Source organism: Moschus berezovskii, chromosome 24 (genome assembly GCF_049115385.1).
Source record: "Moschus berezovskii isolate FMDL1 chromosome 24, NW_MosBer_1.0, whole genome shotgun sequence".
Lineage (NCBI taxonomy): Eukaryota > Metazoa > Chordata > Mammalia > Artiodactyla > Moschidae > Moschus > Moschus berezovskii.
Window position 1 is genome coordinate 56,327,901 of NC_142483.1, and position 19,834 is coordinate 56,347,734.

Consider the following 19,834-nt stretch of genomic DNA (forward strand, 5'->3'; position numbering starts at 1 on the left):
GAATCCCAGGGACGGGGAAGCCTGGTGGGCTGCCGTCTATGGGGTCGCAGAGTCGGACACGACTGAAGCGATTTAGCAGCAGCAGCAGCAGTAAGGTGACTTATGGTTAATGGCCTTTGACATTACTATTTGTTTTTTGGCACCAGGAACCATGCCCATATAAGACAGCAAATTTGATCAATAAATGTGGGAGTTCTGACAGCTCCATCAGCCAGCCATTCCCCATCTTTCTCCCTCTCCTCAGCCTTCCTAGTCCCTGAGACGGCAGTGTTGACACTAGACTGTTAATAACCCTACAATGGCCTCTAAGTTTTCAAGCGAAAGGAAGAGTCCCAAGTCTCTCACTTTAAATCAAAAGCTAAAAATGATCAAGCTTAGTGAGGAAAGCATGCATCAAGATGGGTCAAAAGCTAGGCCTCTTACACCAAACAGCCAAGTTGTGAATGCAAAGGCAATGTTCTTGAAGGAAATTAAAAATGCTATTCAGTGAACAAGAAAGAGAAACAGCCTTTGTGCTGATATGGAGAAGATTTGAATGGTCTGGAAAGAAAATCTGGCCAGACACAACATTCCTTTAAGCCAATACCTAATCCAGAGTCAGGCCCTAACTCGCCTCAGTTCTCGGAAGGCTGAGAGAGGTGAGGAGGCTGCAGAAGAAAAGTCTGAAGCCAGCAGAGGTTGGTTCATGAGGTTGAAGGGAAGAAGCCATCTCCTTAACATCAAAGTGCAAGGCGAAGCAGCAGATGCTGGTGTAGAAGCTGCTGTAACTTACCCAGAAGGTCTACATAAGGTAATTAATAAGTGGCTATGCTAAACAATAGATTTTCAATGTAGATGAAACTGCCTTCTATTAGAAGAGCTTTCATGACTAGAGAGAAGTCAATTCCTGGCTTCAAGCCTTCAAAGGACAGGCTGATTTCTCTTGTTAGGGGCTAATGCAACTAACTCGGTGACTTTAAGTTGAAATCAATGCTCATTTACCATTTTGAAAGTTCTAAGGTCCTTAAGCAGAGAAGGCAATGGCACCCCACTCCATTACTCTTGCCTGGAAAATCCCATGGACAGAGGAGCCTGGTGGGCTGTAGTCCATGGGGTCGCGAAGAGTCAGACACCACTGAGCGACTTCACTTTCACTTTTCACTTTCATGCATCGGAGAATGAAATGGCAACCCACTCCAGTGTTCTTGCCTGGAGAATCCCAGGGACAGCGGAGCCTGGTGGGCTGCCGTCTATGGGGTCTCACAGAGTCGGACACGACTGACACGACTTAGCAGCAGCAGCAGCAAGGTCCTTAAGACTTATGCTAAATCTCCCCTGCCTGTGCTCTGTAAATGGAACAACAAAGCCTGCATGAGACCACATCTGTTGCCAGCATGGTTTACTGGATAGTTTAAACTTACTGTTAATCTACTGTTCAGGAAAAAAAAGATTCCTTTCCAAATATTTACTGCTTGTTGACAAGACACCTGGACACTCAAGAGTGCTGATGGAAATGTATTAATACAAAGAGGTTTTAATGCTTGGTAAATAATATAACACCTATTCTGTAGCCCACGGGTCATTTTGACCTTCAAGTTTTATTATTTAAGAAATACATTTAGTAAGGCTATAGCTGGCATAGATAATGACTCCTCTGATAAACCTGGGTAAAGTCAATTTTAAAAACCTCTGGAAAGGATTCACCACTTCAGATGCCATGAAGAATATTCATGTTTCATAGAAAGAGGGCATAATATCAACAGGACTTTGAAAGAAGCTGATTCCAACTCTCATGGATGACTTTGAGGGGTTCAAGCCTTCAGTGGAGGAAGTAACTGCAGATGTGGTGGAAGTACCAAGAGAACTAGAATTAGAAGTGGGACCTGAAGATGAAACTTAATTTTTACATTCACATGATAAAATTTGGACTGTTAGGAGATCAAACCAGCCAATCATAAAGGACAATTAGGAGATCAAACCAGCCAATCATAAAGCTGAAGCCCCAATACTTTGGCCACCTGATGTGAAGAGCTGACTCATTAGAACAGACCCTGAGGCTAGGTAAGATTGAAGGCAGGAGGAGAAGGGGACAACAGAGAATGAGATGGTTGGATGGCATCACCAAGTCAATGGACATGAGTGTGAGTAAGCTGTGGGAGATGATGAAAGACAGGGAAGCCCCTGCAGTCCACAAGGTTGCAAAGAGTTGGACATGACTGAGTGACTGAACAGCAATGATAAAACTTGGACAGATAAGCTTTTTTTATGGATGAGCAAAGAAGGTGATTTCTTGAGATGGAGTCTACTATTGGTGAAGATGCTGTGAAGCCTGTGTAAATGACAAAGGATTTAGAGTAAATTTAGTTGGGGGGTTGAGAGGCTTGACTCCAGTTTTGAAAGAAGTCCTCCTGAGGGTCCAATGCTATCAAATAGCATTGCATGCTGCTGAGAAATTGTTCATGAAAAGAAGAGTCAATGAATGTAGCAAGCTTCATTGTCGTCTTATTTTAAGAAATTGCCACAGTCACCCCAACCTTCAGCAATCACACCCTGATCAGTCAGGAGCCATCAATGTCAAGGCCAGTCAAAAGATTTTGACTCACTGAAGGCTCAGATGTTGGTTAGCATTTTTTTTATACAATCAAGTATTTTTTTAGTTAAGATATATGTATTTTTTTAGAGATAATGCTGTTGAATACTTAATAGCCTAGAGTATAGTGTAAACATGATTTTTGTACACACTGGGAAACTAAATAATTCACATAAGTTGCTTTGATATTTATTTTATTGTGGTGATCTAGAACTGAGCCAGCAACATCTCCAAAGTATGTCAGTACTGCATTTTTGTCAGTATACCTGAGTGTCGTAAATGTCACTGTGCCACAGACTCCCTTGAAACTAAACCGGCTGCTTCACCCACTGCCCTTGGCATCAGTGCTCTTTGAGGGGAGTACGGTTTCCAAAGATAAATGTCTGTGAAGCTGAGTCTCGGGTCTGCTGATGAAGAATCCCATGGCAAGAGGCTTAGTAGTTAAGTTTTCCACTTTTTAAAGACAGAAGAGCAATGGCAGTCAAGTGTCTTTCAGTCATATTGTAATTTGATGCCGAAGTGTTCCGTCATACACTCATGCCTATGAACTCAAAGCAAAACGGCATAGAGAGGCTTTTGAGATAAAACATGCTCTCCATCGGTTCCTTTCTTGAACAACAACCATGAAGGTCCTGAAACATTATAGGAATTCACAGTTTTGCAGATCACTGATGAGGACTGCTTTTAGAAATGCTGGAATGTGATTTATATTAATTATGTGAATAAGAATTTAATTTTAAAAAGGGCTTTAGCTATAGAGTTATTGACTATTATTAACTGTTATTAACTGTTGCCTGGTGTCTCAGATGGTAAAGAATCCACCTGCAATGCAGGAGACCTGGGTTAGATCCCTGGGTCGGGAAGATCCCCTGGAGAAGGAAATGGCAACCCACTCCAGTACTCTTGCCTGGAGAATCCCATGGACAGAGGAAGATGGTAGGCTACAGTCCACAAGATCGCACAGAGTTGGACACAACTGAAAAACTTCTCTCTTCTATCGACTATTAGAGTGGCAAGTCATCTTGTGGCCCACCATTTAACTGAAGGTATCATTTAACCATGGGGCTTCCCTGGTGGCTCAGTGGTAAAGAATCCACTTGCCAATGCAGGAGACATGGGTTTGATCCCTGGGTCAGGATGATCCCCTGGAGAAGGAAATGGCAACCCACTCCAGTATTCTTGCTGGGAAATTCCATGGGCAGAAGAGCCTGGTGGGCTACAGTCCACAGGGTGGCAAAGAGTTGGACTGAGTGACTAAATAACAACATCAGTCACTTAACCGGAGAAGTTAAAGTCCTGTTTCACAGCCACAGAAACTAGGTAGGGCCAGAGTTGGGTCTGGGACCCCCACCCCATCCCAAATTCTGGAGTGTTCTTTCTGTGCTTAAGAAATCAACCCTGCAAAATACTGAGTAAATCAGAGTTAGATTTGTGTCTCTTTCCACCAGCATCTGCCATGTCTTGGTACAGCACTAAGAATTTCACATCCAGGAGCTTCGATATTGCAGAGCAACCGTCTAAATTACTTGATGTCAGTGGGCTGTTGTTAAATATTAAAATCTGTTTTGGCGATTTAGCTGAGCATTGACAAATCTTAAATTTTCACACTCCAATTTTTGCCTCTTAAATACATGGCTAAATCCTCCCTCTGTTTAAGTGCCTTAGTTGATAAGACTGTTCCCCATTCAGCGCTCTGGATGCAGTGTTGTTTGACCTTCTAATACTTTGTATCAACTTACAAAATCAATAGAGCCTCAGTTGATATTTTATGACATGTCTGTTCTTTCAGATCCTATATGGGCCAAAAAAATACACGCAAGGAGTGTATTTTCCTCATATGCATTTTCCTCGCGGTGTGTTCTGCTGTGCCATTGACTCAGTTTTATTTCAGTACCTAATTTGTATGAAGCAGTGATAGGGGAGAAAGAAAATCTATGAAAAACTGAATTTCGTAATATTCATCCATGGTCTTATTTTTCAAGTTGACGGCGCAACAAAAGAGGACTTTAGAAAGTAATTGTGGAACATACATATGATGGCAGTTTTGCCCAGAAGTGTTCAATACAGTGTGTCAGCTTAGCAGTTAATTGTTCTTTTATAGTTTGACCTGTGTTAGTCCACCCTCCCTGGCGAGAGTGGCTGCATGGTTTAGTGAAAAGAGAAGAGACACTGCAATCAATCACAGTTTAAATATCAGCTCTGCTATTTACTGTGCTGGCTACGCGACCTCCATACGCTTGATTAACCTCTTGGGTTCTCATTTCCATATTTGTAGAATTGAGTATGATACTTGCCTTATAAGATGTTATGAAGATCCATGCAGAGACATGTAGTATGAATACCTATTACAGTGTTTGTCTGGTCCACAGGCATTCAAAAAACAGCAGTCATTTGTTTTGATTTGGATTTTCCAGAAGCAGTCCATGAGTCAAGGATTGGAGCATAAGTAGTATCTTTGGAAGGTGGTCCCAGGGAGATCAACAGAGAACCTGTTATAAAGCGAGTTATCACTGCGGGTAACTGCAGTTTACTTCTGCTGGGTAACTAGAGCGCTGGTGAAGAAGGTGCACCCCAGAGTTATCCCATATGAAGGACAGGAGATCTGGATGTCTGCCTGTTAATCTCTATCAGTTGTTGGTTGAGGGATGCTGATATGGGTATTAATTTTTCAGAGCGTTGGGTTTGCCATGTGAGCAGACAGTGTAGAAAGGTCACAGGCAAAGGAAGAAAGTGCTAGCACTTGGAAATCCTGTGGGTTTTCCTTGGATGAGACACACCTGAAGAGCCACATTACCAGACTTTTGTTAACTGTGATTATGTTTTCTCACTGAGGACCTTTTGTTTTCCTAGATTCCCCCTTGGTGGGTAGACGTCACCTCATACCAGCTCATGATGGTGTTAAATATTCAAAAACACTGTAAGCCAATTTGTAAACTATTGGTCCCTTGAAATTAGCTTGGTGGAAGTTTTCACACTGTAGAAACAGGCACATGCTTTGAAGAAGGATCTTTTTTCCCCTTAGATAAATTTAAAGTTTCCCTGGTGATTCAGAGGGGCTTCCTTGATAGTTCAGCTGGTAAAGAATCACCTGCAATGCAGGAGACCTCGGTTCGATTCCTGGGCTGGAAGATCCACTGGAGAAGGGAAAGGCTACCCACGCCAGTATTCTGGCCTGGAGAATTCCATGGACTGTATTGTCCATGGGGTCACAAAGAGTTGGACACGACTGAGCGACTAACACTTGCACTTTAGTGACTCAGATGGTATCTGCCATGCAGGAAGATCTGAGTTCCATCCCTGGCTTGGAAAGATCCCCTGAAGAAGGGAAAGGCTACCCACTCCAGTGTTCTTGCCTGGAGAATCCCATGGACAGAGGAGCCTGGTGGGCTACAGTCCATGGCGTCACAGAGTCAGACCCAACTGAGCAACTAACACAGCACAACAACAGTCTCAGCAGCACTCCATTGTCCCCCAAGCTTTTCTCCCAGGAGATGCAGAATAGGAATTAAAGAGAGCTGAGGTCAAACCTGAGTCTGACATCTTTTAGCTGTGAAGCCATGTCCTAAATTCTCTGAGCCTCAATGTCTTTGTCTGTAAAATGGGCATGTCTATAACCTACACAGCTGTGATGAAGATTAAATGCAGTAACATGCTGTCTGTAAGATACACCATGGAGCAAGGACTTCATTATTGAAATTAAGCCTTACACAAATGTGGGAGGAGCTATGAAAGGAAAATTCCACAAGGAGGAGTTGGGAGTCAGAGAAGAGTCACTAACCAGCTTCCCAAAGAACTGTCGAGAATGGATAGGTTAGAGTTTGTGGGACCTGTGAATGCAGGCATACACAGTTGCCAAGGTGTGACTATTGTGAATGAAGCTGAAGCAATAGAGATGTTTATCTGTGTAACTGCCATCTCAGGAGATCCAGAGCCAAGCATCTAGTGGAGAGGAGAAGAGAGTGAGACCAAGCTACAATGTGCTGGCAAGTCTACAGCTACCCTTCACAGACATCACAGAGGCTGCGCTGCTTGTTCACTTCTGCCCGAGTGCAAAGCCAAGAGCCACAGAGAATGCTGGGTTAGGAAGCCACCCCAGAGGCAGAACCAGACCCCATTCAATATGCACACTGCACAGCTCGCTAGATTTCAGAACTGCTATGGGCCACGCCTGGCCCTAGGCCTTGCCTTCTTTCCTGGGTGTGTCTGTGGCATCATCCCGTCCTTCTCACTATCATCTATTATGTGTAATGTCTGGTAACCTGTGTTTTAGTTTATGGGTCCCTGGACCAAGAGCTGCCTTGTCTGTCTGTAGACTTGATATAGATCCTGAGATCCCAGACCGAAGACTGTTTCTACGAGATAAGATTTAGGTTGGTCCTGGGATGGAAAGAGCATGTTTTGTGGACGGGAGGAATAGGAATAATTTGCGTCCAGAGGGTAGCCTCTGCTGGATTCAGATTCCTCCCTCCCTAGAATGTCTCCCACTTGCAATGTGATGTTGCCTTCTGTCACCAAGGCATGAGCTTTTTTCCTACATCTTTGAGTATGATTTTCCTTGTGACTTACTTTGACCAACAGAGTGTGGTAAAAGTAAAAACCAAAGGTCGTGTGACATCTACCCTGAGATCTCAAGAAGCTCTACAGCTTTTGCCTTCACCGTCTTTGAACTTGCCTCCCCTTCTGAAGAAGACCTATCACATCTCTGGGATAATGAGAGCACACAAGGAGAGCGAGGCCCAGCTCTCTTAGTCTTCCCAGCTCTGAGCTGGGCTCTAAGCCAACAGACAGGTGTGTGAGTTAGCCCAGGGAAGACCAGAAAGGCACCCAGCTAAGCCACAGGATTGTAGGAAATAGTACATCCTTGTATTTTTTTAAAGTTTATTTACTTGGCTGTGTTGGGTCTTAGTTATGCATGCAGGGTCCTTGTTACATCATGTGGGACGCTTCATGGTGCCACGCTGGCTCTCTAGTTATGGCATGAGGATTTAGTTGCCCCATGGCATGTAGGACCTTAGTTCCCTGCCCAGGGATTGAACCTGTGTCCCCTGCGTTGCAAGGTGTATTCTTTTTTTTTTTTTGGATAACAAAGCAAGAGATTTTATTAGGAAAGGGCATCTGGATGGAGAGCAGTAGGATAAGGGAACCGAGGAGAACAGCTCTGTGGCTCACAGTCTCCGGTTTTATGGTGATGGGATTAGTTTCCAGATTGTCTTTAGCCAATCATTCTGACTCAGAGTCCTTCCTGGTGGTGCATGCCTTGTTCAGCCAAGATGGATGCCACTGAGAAGGATTCTGGGAGGTGGTCGGACATGTGGTGTCTCCTTTTGATCTTTCCTGAACTCTTCTGGTTGGTGTTGACTTATTCGTTCTGTGTTCCTTACCAGGACCCCCATTGTTAGTGTTGAAGATGGAGAAGGGGGAGGAGGCATTAGCCAAGGAGTGGAGGCAGCATCCAGAAGCTGAGAATGACCCTTGGTAACAGCCAGCAAGAACACAGGGAGCGCAGGCCTACAACCTCCAGAAATTGAATTCTGCCAACCACTGGAATGAACTGCAAAAGGAAAATATCTCCTGCCAAATCAGTAAACAAAAAATGCCACAGCCATCAGTGATTCCTGGCCTCCAAATATGATTGAGGGCCACAAAACTTAATCCAGAGTATGCTCCCCCACCACACACAGTTATTGCTGGGGAGCTGCTGCTGCTGTTGCTGCTGCTAAGTCACTTCAGTCGTGCCTGACTCTGTGCGACCCCATAGACGGCAGCCCACCAGGCTCCTCTATGCCTGGGATGCTCCAGGCAAGAATACTGGAATGGGTTGCCATTTCCTTCTCCAAAGCATGCGTGCATACTAAGTTGCTTCAGTCGTGTCTGACCCCGTGCGACCCCATGGACAGCCGCAAGGTGAATTCTTAACCAGCGGACCACCAGGGAAGTCCCCACCCTTGTCCTAATCCACACAGTTTTGGGGTTATTTGTTACACAACCATAGATAACTTACACACCCATCCAGTAAACTATTTTGTGCTTAAGTTAGCCAGAGTGGGTTTTAGTTGTTGTGTGGGATGAATGTGCTCCTTTTTGTAAAGGACTTATCAAAATCTGGCACACAGAAGGGCTAAATGAATGGTAGCTATTATACGTGAAATAGGTTCTGAATGCTTATGAGAGGTGTAGCGCGGACAGCCCTCAGGACATCCAATAGAGTCACAATGAATGTCAGTCTGCGTGCCGCTGAATCACAGCTCTCTCAAATTCAAAATGAGGCCATTTCCTAAATTATCTGTAAGTGCTTTTCAAGTTAAGATCCCATGATCCTACACAAAATTGGCCCCAAACTCAGCTTGGCACATCCTCTAGATGGCTCTAAACTCATGCCTCATTGAGTCTCAGCTGTGGACGAGCCCATGCCAATGCCTTTATGGTCTTCTATGCAGTGTTCTCTGAGTGCTTCATTTATCAACACAGGAGCACAGTGAGATGTGTGCACCCCCAGAGCTGCTGCCGTTGCCACTTCTGGGGCACCGTCTATACTGTAGTTTACGTAACTGTTGCCTCCCAGGTAGTTTAAGCTTTTTGAATTATTTGCTCTAATATTATATGGAGGGGAGGCTGATTCTATGAAGCATAAAGGATGAGGAAGAGGCTGGTGATTGCCATACCCTCTGCTTTACTGAGCAATTCGTCTCTGAACCCACATTTGAACCCCCATTTAGCAATGCATTTGCCCTGCAAATAAGAGCCCTCCCTTCCTAGAAGGCAGTGTAGACCATGCATTTCTTGAAGATGCTTCTTGACAGGCCTTCTTGCCATTCCGGGAAGCCTCTCAGCATATCCTTTCCAGTTCCATTGTAATAAACTTCATGAAGAGATTTTGGTCAGTGAAGATCTCTGCACTTGAGGGTGGCCAAAAGTGAATTAGCATGCATGCTGAGATACTGAGCTGAGAGTAGTTGCACACTTCTGACCTAGAAGATAACCTTCCAAAGGCCTAGGCAAGGAGGCAGAACCCTGGCACAGATGAGCATCACGTCAGAGTTAATCAACGGATCATGCAAATGAGGCACCATTTATAGCATTTATTTAAATTTTCATTTAAATTGCTGGTTAAATGGAATCATTTAAAATCCCGCAGTCAACACTTGAGTAAATTGGTTTTAAAACTATATATTACATTGCAGCACATTGCAGTTTATACACAGTTCCAAAATAATTGCTTGTTGCTCTCAGAGTACAAAATATGTGTCCAAATAGTTTAAAGTGGTTACATGAGAAATAATGTCTTATTTATCTTTTTTTGGGGAAAAAAATAGAATATAGTCCTTACGAATGTGAGGTCTGAACTCAGGTCACCTGGCATTGAATTCTGTCTCTGACACTTATAGTTCTCTTTGTCTCCCTGGCTTCCATCCTGTCTGTAAAATTGAGTTAATAAAGATAATTATTATGAGAATTAGATGAAGTGACATATATAAGATACCTAGCTCAGTACCTGATCCCTTACAAGTACTGAATGTTAACTACTGTTATTATTTTCTAAATGCTAGTATATTTTTGTTCCCTTTCTGCATACTACTACTGGAAAAGCTGCTAGAAAAGATAAAGTCACACAGCTGACTGGCATGGTATTTATTTTTGGCCATGCTCTTCTAGTTGCTTTTTACTAAGACAGTGATCTACCCACTGGCCACAAACATCCTGACTTGTATGTGAGTGGAACATTTCATAAAGTAGAAGAAATAAAATATTTGTTTTCTGATGGTAGCTGGGTTACCTCTAAGTTTTGGAGAACACTAAAAATAGATAAGAAGCTCTGAAGGTCCGGAGAATATACTTACTAAACTATGTCTAGTTGGCTTTATTGTTCCTTGATTAGAGATGTCTACAGAAGCCGAAGAATTAATGCTTTTGAACTGTGGTGTTGGAGAAGACTCTTGAGAGTTCCTTGTACCGCAAGGAGATCCAACCAGTCCATTCTAAGGGAGATCGATCCTGGGTGTTCATTGGAAGGACTGATGCTAAAGCTGAGACTGCAATATTTTGGCCACCTCATGCGACGAGTTGACTCACTGGAAAAGACTCTGATGCTGGGAAAGGTTGGGGGCGGGAGGAGAAGGGGACGACCGAGGATGAGGTGGCTGGATGGCATCACCGACTCTGTGGACTTGAGTCTGAGTGAGCTCCGGGAGTTGGTGATGGACAGGGAGGCCTGGCGTGCTGTGATTCATGGGGTCGCGGAGAGTCGGACACGACTGAGCGACTGAACTGAACTGAACTGAACTGAACAGAAGCCAAGTTATTCTGAATATTAGTTATGGTTCTCTGGTTCTGCAGAACACAGAATGACTCTTGCTCACTAGAAGGGGGAGTTTACTAGAAGGATTTGGGAGAATTCACAGAATTGGTGAGAAAGCTAAATAATGAGACCTTGGAAGAAACAAGGGCCAAAGCAACTCGGAAGACCTGGAATACTGGGGACTTGGAAATACCCACAAAAGCACCTAACTGATGGTGCTGCCAAGACTGCATCCTGAGGGGAAGAGAGATTCCAGCTGGGATGCTGGGCAGGCCAAAAATTGCCCCAGCTAACAAGCAAACTCAAAAGGAACATTCTCCCTGCTCAGTCTTAACTCTCAGAAAACAGGAAGGTCACTGATAAGGCTACAAGTCAAATCTAATGTTTCAGAGATATTGTAGGCAAGAAGTTAGGTGAAAAGTCAGAGAGGGTACAGAGCCAAGAAGATGGCAGAGGGGAAATGCCAGCAGGAATGGGGACTCTTGAGGGGAGGGCTAATGAAGGAGAGGGCAGACACGGTGAGAGCGGTTCCCGGGGAACATGTTCCTGTTGAGCCAGACAAAAGCACATCGTCTGTAGCCAAGTTCTGCAGCCTGGGGCTGAAATTTACTGTACGCACATGCCAGTCTAGAGTTCTCATAGAGCCTGGCTTCATCCAAGTCCTTGCAAACTGAAGTTGTATCCATCAGAGAAATTCATAAGGTAGAGAGGGGAATGTTGAGATGGTCTTGAGAGCTGCCTGTCAGCCTGACAAGATGACACTTCCCATACCAGCATGTAGATCTTGTCAAGTAACCTTTACTCAAGTCACAGGAGTAGATATCTTGGGAAATCCTACTCTCCTGAAAGTATCAGAAGGTCACCCAGTTTCTGGCCTGGTGCCCTGTGAAAGGTAAACATTTTGAAATTAAAAATAAATAAATAGAGTTTATGGCGAACTGTGCGTGTATCGGCCATTGGTAGGGCTGCTGCTGCTGCTGCTGCTAAGTCACTTCAGTCGTGTCCGACTCTGTGTGACCCCATAGACGTAAGCCCACCAGGCTCCCCCGTCCCTGGGATTCTCCAGGCAAGAACACTGGAGTGGGTTGCCATTTCCTTCTCCAATGTGTGAAAGTGAAAGTGAAGTCGCTCAGTCGTGTCCGACCCTTAGCGACCCCGTGGACTACAGCCTACCAGGCTCCTCCATCCATGGGATTTTCTAGGCAATAGTATTGGAGTGGCTTGCCATTGCCTTCTCCGATTGGTAGGGCAGGGACAGCTATATTGGAGAGGCTGTTTCAGAGACTCCCTTCTAAGAAGCTTGCCGTCTCGGAGGATGGATGGTGTTAATGGACCTAGCTGTTATGTTAAAGGTCATGGCTTGGTGTTTCCACAGACTCTGAATCACTTGACTGGCAACCCAGGTGCTAACACAAGAGGATCTCACAAAATAAAACTTGGGGTGATGGGAGCATGTCACCACCCTGAAATGTTCTGTGTTCCTACATGCTCTGCAAGAGAGGAGCTGATGTATGGATGCACAACATGACTTTTACCTACTTATTCTGTCACCTTTCATCCAAAGATCATTTCAGAACGTAGACTTCCTGGAGTGTAGAAAAGCTGTAGTATCTAAGTACAATTGTAAGGCTTCTTAGAAAAACATGGGGTCCCTGGCTTCAAGTTTGCAGTAACAGTTTTATAGGGGAGAGATCAGATTAAGTATAAGCCCCATCCTGTCTTCCCTCGTGGCTCAGATGGTAAAGAATCGGCCCGCAGTATGGGAGACCTGGATTCGATCCCTGAGTTGGAAAGATCCCCTGGAGAAGGGAATGACTACCCATGCCAGTGTTCTTATCTAGAGAATTCCATGGACAGAGGAGCCTGGCGGGCTACAGTCCCTGGGGTTGTAAAGAGTCAGACACGACTGAGCGACTAACTCTTCACTTTCCCATCCTGTCTGTTGTGTAATTCATGTTCTCCCTCCCCCTGGCCTGGATCACTGCCGTCGTATTTCCCCAGCTGAGCTCCTGATTTGCCATCTGAACTCTTCACTGGTCCCCACTTTATCTTTCTAAGGCACTTTTCTTATTCCATCAGAAATTCTCAGCCACTCCTGTTGCCCATCAGGCGACATCCACATCGCTCCGTCCTCAGTGGCGTTCCCGCCACCACGCAGCAGTCAGTCCCTTCTCCGTTTTACACACCCTGCCCCCTGGATGAAGAGAAGTTCTTGAGGTTTCCTGGACACACACAAACACACACCCCTCTTCCTGCCTATTTCAGGTTGATTTTTGGTCCTGAATGTCTTTTCCATGACCTTTGTTTCTACCCCATCATAACCAATTTCTACTGATCAGTCTAAAGTCGTGATATTCCATTCCTACTTTACCACACGTTGACCCAGCTGGCCCTTTTCTGGTGGTCCCCACATCTGCCTAGGGCCCTACCATTTCCCTGGTGGCTCAGGTCCCCAACTTGAGAGTCTTCGAAGATTCTTCTGTTGTCTTGACCCCCTGAATCCACTTCATCAGCCGGCCCTCTTGGCTTTACTGTCTGTCTTCCAGATTGCAGCACTGCATCTTCTTTCTACGTCTCCTCCCAGATCAGGAGGCTGGTGCCTCCACTGCCTGGACTTCCACAGCAGCCTCCTAAGCAGCCTCCCTATTCCCACGTCTGCCCTTAGACAGGCCCCCTTGACAGGGTGCCAGAGAAATCTGTCAGAGATGTAAATCTGTCAGAGACCGTGCTGCTCTTCACTTCAAAACCCTTGAGTGGTTTTCTGCCGCCTTTAGAATGAAACGCCTTGCCCGGTCTGCTCCCGAACCTGTCTTTCCAAAGCTCGCGCTATTCTCCCTTCCCCTTGTCCTCACACTTGGGCCCCACTGACCTCTTTCTCTTCCTCTGAGAGAACGATTTATAGATTATCTACATCTTTTGCTTCTTTCTAAACTACTCTCTTTTCATGTCTTTTTACATCTGGAACTTTCTCCTCACTTGCATCTTAATTCAAATGTTTCTTCATAGGAAACACTTTCCCCTGATCAGATCTGAAATTCCTCCTTGTCTTCATTCTATCAAGCCATTCAGGTAGCTTCCTTTAAAGCGTTTGCTAGGGTCTGCAATCATTTAAGTGTTTTTTTTAATTAACTATCTCTCCCACCCACCCCAAGTAAATTTATGTCTTCTTGTGCATTGCTCAGCTTCCAGTGCTTCACACATTGTTCTGATCATTTTTTTTTTCCAGTCGCTTCAGTCGTGTCCGACTCTGTGCGACCCCATAGACAGCAGCCCACCAGGCTCCCCCATCCCTGGGATTCTCCAGGGAAGAACACTGGAGTGGGTTGACAGGCCCTAAATAAATATTTGCTGAATTCTTGAGCGAAGGACCATTCTAAATACCATCTAACCTATAAGGACTTTCTGCTTCTCACAGTCAGAAGCCCTTCTCTGGAATTTCAGTGTGCTTTATCCGACCTCAAGCATCATACTTTATACTTTACACCTTCTGGATGGGATCCTGCTGCTGCTTCTGCTAAGTCGCTTCAGTCATGTCCGACTCTGTGCGACCCCATAGACAGAAGCCCACCAGGCTCCCCCGTCCCTGGGATTCTCCAGGCAAGAACACTGGAGTGTGGATCCTAGGTGTTCACAAACATGTCTGTGTTTCCTTGTTGGACTCTGTGGTTACTGTCTGTACGTCTGACTCATCTCTGAGTCTTCTTGCACAGAGCCTGCCCCAGGGTCTTGCACATGCCTCAGTTCAGTCAGTTCAGTCGCTCAGTCGTGTCCGACTCTCCGCGACCCCATGAACCACAGCACGCCAGGCCTCCCTGTCCATCACCAACTCCGGGAGTTCACTCAAACTCATGTCCACAGAGTCGGTGATGCCATCCAGCCATCTCATTCTCCGTCGTCCCCTTCTCCTCCTGTCCCCAATCCCTCCCAGCATCAGAGTCTTTTCCAGTGAGTCAACTCTTCGCATGAGGTGGCCAAAGCATTGGAGTTTCAGCTTTAGCATCAGTCCTTCCAATGAACACCCAGGACTAATCTCCTTCAGAATGGACTGGTTGGATCTCCTTGCAGTCATGGCTGCTGCTGCTGCTGCTAAGTCACTTCAGTCGTGTCCGACTCTGTGTGACCCCATAGACGGAAGCCCACCAGGCTCCCCCATCCCTGGGATTCTCCAGGCAAGAACACTGGAGTGGGTTGCCATTTCCTTCTCCAATGTGTGAAAGTGAAAAGTGAAAGTGATATTCAATAAATATTTGGGGAATATAAATGAAAGAAGTATTAACTCTCTGTGAATTTCAACTAAAGTGAGTTTAACCCCCAAAATAAGACCAAAGGAGAGATTTGCATTGTCTTTTTTCTTTGTTTTTTTGCCTTTGGCTGCCATCTCTAGGGCTTCCCAGGTGGGTCAGTGGTAAAGAATCTGCCTGCCCATTCAGGAGATATGAATTCAATCTCTGGGTCAGGAAGATCCCCTCGAGAAGAAAATGGCAACCTACTCCATTATTCTTGCCTGGAAAATCCCATGGACAGAGGAGCCTGGCTGGCTATAGTCCATGGGGCTGCAAAAGAGGCAGACAGACTTGGCGACTAAACCACAAACAACAAAGCCCGTCTCTAGTGGACTAAAGTTGTGCGCGTAGTTTTACCACTTCCTCCTGTGACTTCATATTTTAGGGCTGTGCTGTGGACATCATTTGGTGTCTAAGTCAGGTCTCTGATTAAACCAATTACAGAGTTAGATTCAGACACTTAGTCCCTGAATTTGTTGCTACTGTCCACACCTTTGGAGCTTCTGTGGCCACTGCCTTGTATTATTGTTATTTCTTAATATTTATTTATTTTCTATAGCCGTCTTCCTTGTAGGCTGCCCATAGCTGCCCTCTCATTGGCATGCTGTGTCTAAGAGAGCACGAATGGCTTAAAATGGGTGTGAAACTCTTAACGGGATGCAAACAGTGGGTAAATCTGGCAGTGCCAGGTAAGTCGACTCAATTAGGTGTCCACTGTTTGAAGCTCAGAAGAAACACCTGATTTAGAAGACTCCAATACAGAGCACTGTCTCTTCAACTTCTTTTCAGCTCTGTTTTTTCCTCCCTGTCCCCCTGGATATTGTCTTTCAAGACTTCCAACAACTTGAGAGCAGAGACTGCGTTTTCTACTTTCTGTATTCCCAGGGACCAGGCTGGGTGCTCGGTACCCCGGAGGCCCTTATTCATTTATTAATAATGTTGCCCTCTTTCCCCAGTTCTCTTCTCGTGCCTGTCTTGGACTGGCCCACTAGGCTCTCTGGGTCCTGACCCTCAGCTCTCACTAAGGCCCCAGCGTCTCTGGCACAGCTTTTCCGAAGTGTTCCTTGGCCTCCCCACCAGATGCCCGGATTCACTTTTAACTCATTGTTCCTCTTTCTATTCCTTGGAAGCGAGCACTTATTTTCCTAGAGCTGATTTTCTCTTAACAATTAAAGACTCTCAGATGGCAAGCTTGGGGTCTTTCTGGTTGATTTTCTGGCAAAGATCTGACCTTTCCCGGACCAGCATGTAAAGTTGGTTCTGGAAAAGAGCTCATTACCTCTGCCTCAGTAATGGGCCCTACGCACTGTGTCCTGTACTCCGTTCCTGCCACTCGGCTCTGCAGCTTGCAAGGCTGTCTTCCACCCTGCCAACAGCCCAGTGTTTTCTCCACTGGCCAGAAAGGAAGGTTGGGTCACATAGATGTTAAGTAGCATGCAACATCACAGTGGCACAGTTAGAACTGGGGCCAGCATCTCCCTGGTTTCAAAGTTTAAGCCTGGGCATCAACTCAGATGCTAATGGAAGCCTTACTAATGGAACTGTGCTGACCAGAGAATGGGAAATGCCAATTTACTCTATTTGGAGCTGGTAAGACCACACCTGGGTTATGCCTCCTTTTATTAGAAGTAAACTCATCAGATGAGCAACCATGGATTATCAGATCCATGGAAGCAGCTGGAGCAGTTTTAACTGGCAAAATAAGAGATTTAGATGAGAATCGATGAAAGCCTTCACATGTTTGGATTAGAGCCCCACGGGACAGAAATCAGACTTGCTTTGTCTACTCATCTCCTGTAGAAGCCTGGAGAAATGACACAAGTGCAGATTCAGAGTCACCGGAGGGGAAGCTTTGTGACCCCTCCAACTGTTTGTCATGGAGTTGATACTTTAAGAAACGAAGAGGTTTTAAAATTATTATTATTATTACTAATTCCTGCAGATTTTAGAGAGAAGACAAGTCTTCAGATTCAGAGGTCTTCTCTGAGCCCTCAGCTTCTCCTGTAACCCTAAGCCATAACCCTAAATGTCTACGTTGTTGGCATTCAACTTGTCATTGGCGTCCTTCTCAGGACACGTGACATTCATTATCTCCTATTGCATTATTCACTCTGAGACTCTCAGTTACAGAGGACAGAAACTGAGTCTAATTCGCCTTGCTGTCATTATTAACTCCGTAACACTGCCTTCCAAGCTGCAGATGTCCGTGGCACAGAATCTTGTTGCTCCTTCATAAGGCTTCAGTGTGTCATTCACCCCAGTTTCACTGCTTAACCAGCTCTGTGACCCTGGACAAACCAGTTAACATCTCTGTGTCTCAACTTCCTCAACTATAGAACTGAATAACCAGCTGGACATTTTGTGTCAATTAAATTTTTCAACTCTGTAAAATTTTGAGAGCAGAGTCTACCCCACATGTCTTGCACTGTTGTAAATTTTCAGCACCTAACTCCCCAAAGAGACTTTGAGATCCGCACGGAGATGATCCAGTTCCTGTCTTTAGCCTCCAGCCTGCTGCTGTGTGGCACATCCGTTCCGTTCCGTCGCTCAGTCGTGTCCAACTCTTTGCGACCCCATGGACTGTAGCCTACCAGGCTTCTCTGTCCATGGGATTCTCCAGGCAAGAATACTGGAATGGGTTACCATTTCCTTCTCCAGGGGATCTTCCCGACCCAGGGATCGAACCCGGGTCTCCCGCATTGGAGGCAGATGCTTTAACCTCTGAGCCACCAGGGAAGCCCTGTGTGGCACATGGGAGGTGAGTAATCGTTTGTTGAAATGGATACATAATCATTAAGCGATAAGAGAGAAGCCGGGCAGCCAAAGATGTTAGATTCTGGAAGCATCTGAGAGGTCAACAAGAACTGTGGTCCCTAAACCCACCTGCATTTAGCATAAGTGTTTGTGTAACAGCTGGCCCAGCACTTTCCCTGGATTGTCTCCTGTTTTATTGATGAGAGACTCAAACTCAGCTCTCCAGTTGTCTCAGCCACGGGGCTGGGGAAGGGGTATGGGGGCTGTGTGAAAGGGTTAAATAAGATGACCTCTAAGATAATGATGCAGCCAGTCAACAGCTCAGGGAGTTGTTGGGTGCTTGCGAACACCAACAACTGAACTGTTTCCTGGGACGTCCAGAAAATTGAGACATGGATCCCTTCTGTCGTTGTTTCCACTCTGGTACAAGAAATAAAACCTCTACACAAATAGCCACTTTCCTGCAAATTGGAAAGTGACAAGGCAGAAAGTCTGGACAGCTGCCCACTCAGGGTGGACAGAACTGCTTGACCGTGGCTGGAAGTTCAGCTCGCTTCACAGGGCAACCCCCTCCCACTGAGGCTCCTTCCTCCGACTGTTCCAGGAGATAACTCACCAGCCACTTTAGAGTTCACTACCCTGGTGTCTGATCACTCTTGAGATCTCCCTTTCCCCTGTCAAAGCTTACTGTCACATGTCACTCCTGTTTATTTATGTATTTAATAAATAGTTTTAATTGCCTACTGCTGTTACCTAACACTTCCTGAGTTAGCTAATATTTCTAATGTTTACTGAGAGCCCACTGTTTCCCAGGCTTTGCTTTAGGTCTTCATCTGCATTAATTCATTTAATCCTATGAAACTCTGAAATAGTATTTGAAGCTGAATTTATCCTTTAGGCTTCCCTGGTGGCTCAGATGGTAAAGAATCTGCCTGCAATACAGGAGACCCAAGTTTGACCCCTGGGTTGGGAAGATCCCTTGGAGAAGGGAATGGCTACCCACTCTAGTATTCTTGCCAGGAGAATCCCATGGAAAGAGGAGCCTGGTCGGCTACAGTCCATGGGGTTGTAAAGAGTTGGACACGACTGAGTGACTAACACTTTCACTTTGTGATTTGTTCAGCAAGGAAGAATGGCGCATCTTTTCAAACAAAACAGAAGCTGAGCTAATTATATAGATAGGAGTTTGGAAAGTATGGAGTTGAGGAACTGGTGGAAATAAAGAAGTCAGAATATTTTGGGATTGACTGGTTTCCACGTTTGGCAGTGTGGTTCCTGGAGTGAGACTTGTGATGGACTGACCTTCAGACATCAAAAGACTACAAAACAGAAGGAGGGAGAAGAGAAAGAAAGTGGCCTCGTTGAAAAGAACACACGGCAAGGACAGTGGGAGCCTCTCACCCGTGGCTTCCCTTGCTGACCCAGACTGCAAACTCAGTTTTGCCTCAACGACCCTGTTCCCCGGGTCCTTCTCTCAGCCCCTTCTGGTCCTTTCTAGTCCATGAATTGAGTTCTGTGTCTGCCCTGTTCCTACCAAAGGCGTCTCCTGCTTGTTTAGGGCTGACAACTCAGAGGAGGGGACATGGTTGCTGGCTGGTTGAAGGAGCCAGGGTCCCAGACTTCTTTTATCTAGTAACCAAAAAATGTTTATGGAACTCTTCCAAACTGACAGGCACTTTTGGGTGCCCTGAAACAGACATCAGCTGACAGGAACTGGATCATTCCCGTAGAGCGTAATCTCTATTGCAAAGACAGTATTTAAACAAGTAAATTAATAAGTATTATACATATCATATGTCACAGGGTGGTTACCACTTTGGAGTCAAATAAAGCAGAGAAACGTGGGAGAGGGGAGTGAGTGCAGTGTGAAATGAGGCCACTGGGTACACCCCACTGAGAAACTGGTGTTTAAGGAAAGAGTCGAGGAAGAGT

The 19,834-nt window shown here is 45.5% G+C and overlaps 1 protein-coding gene across 4 annotated transcripts in view; it reads left to right on the top strand.

The window, feature by feature from the left end:
- The window catches only part of GADL1 (GAD like acidic amino acid decarboxylase 1), a 380,197-nt gene that overhangs the window by 197,096 nt on the left and 163,267 nt on the right, over window positions 1-19,834 (top strand). The window lies entirely within an intron of this gene.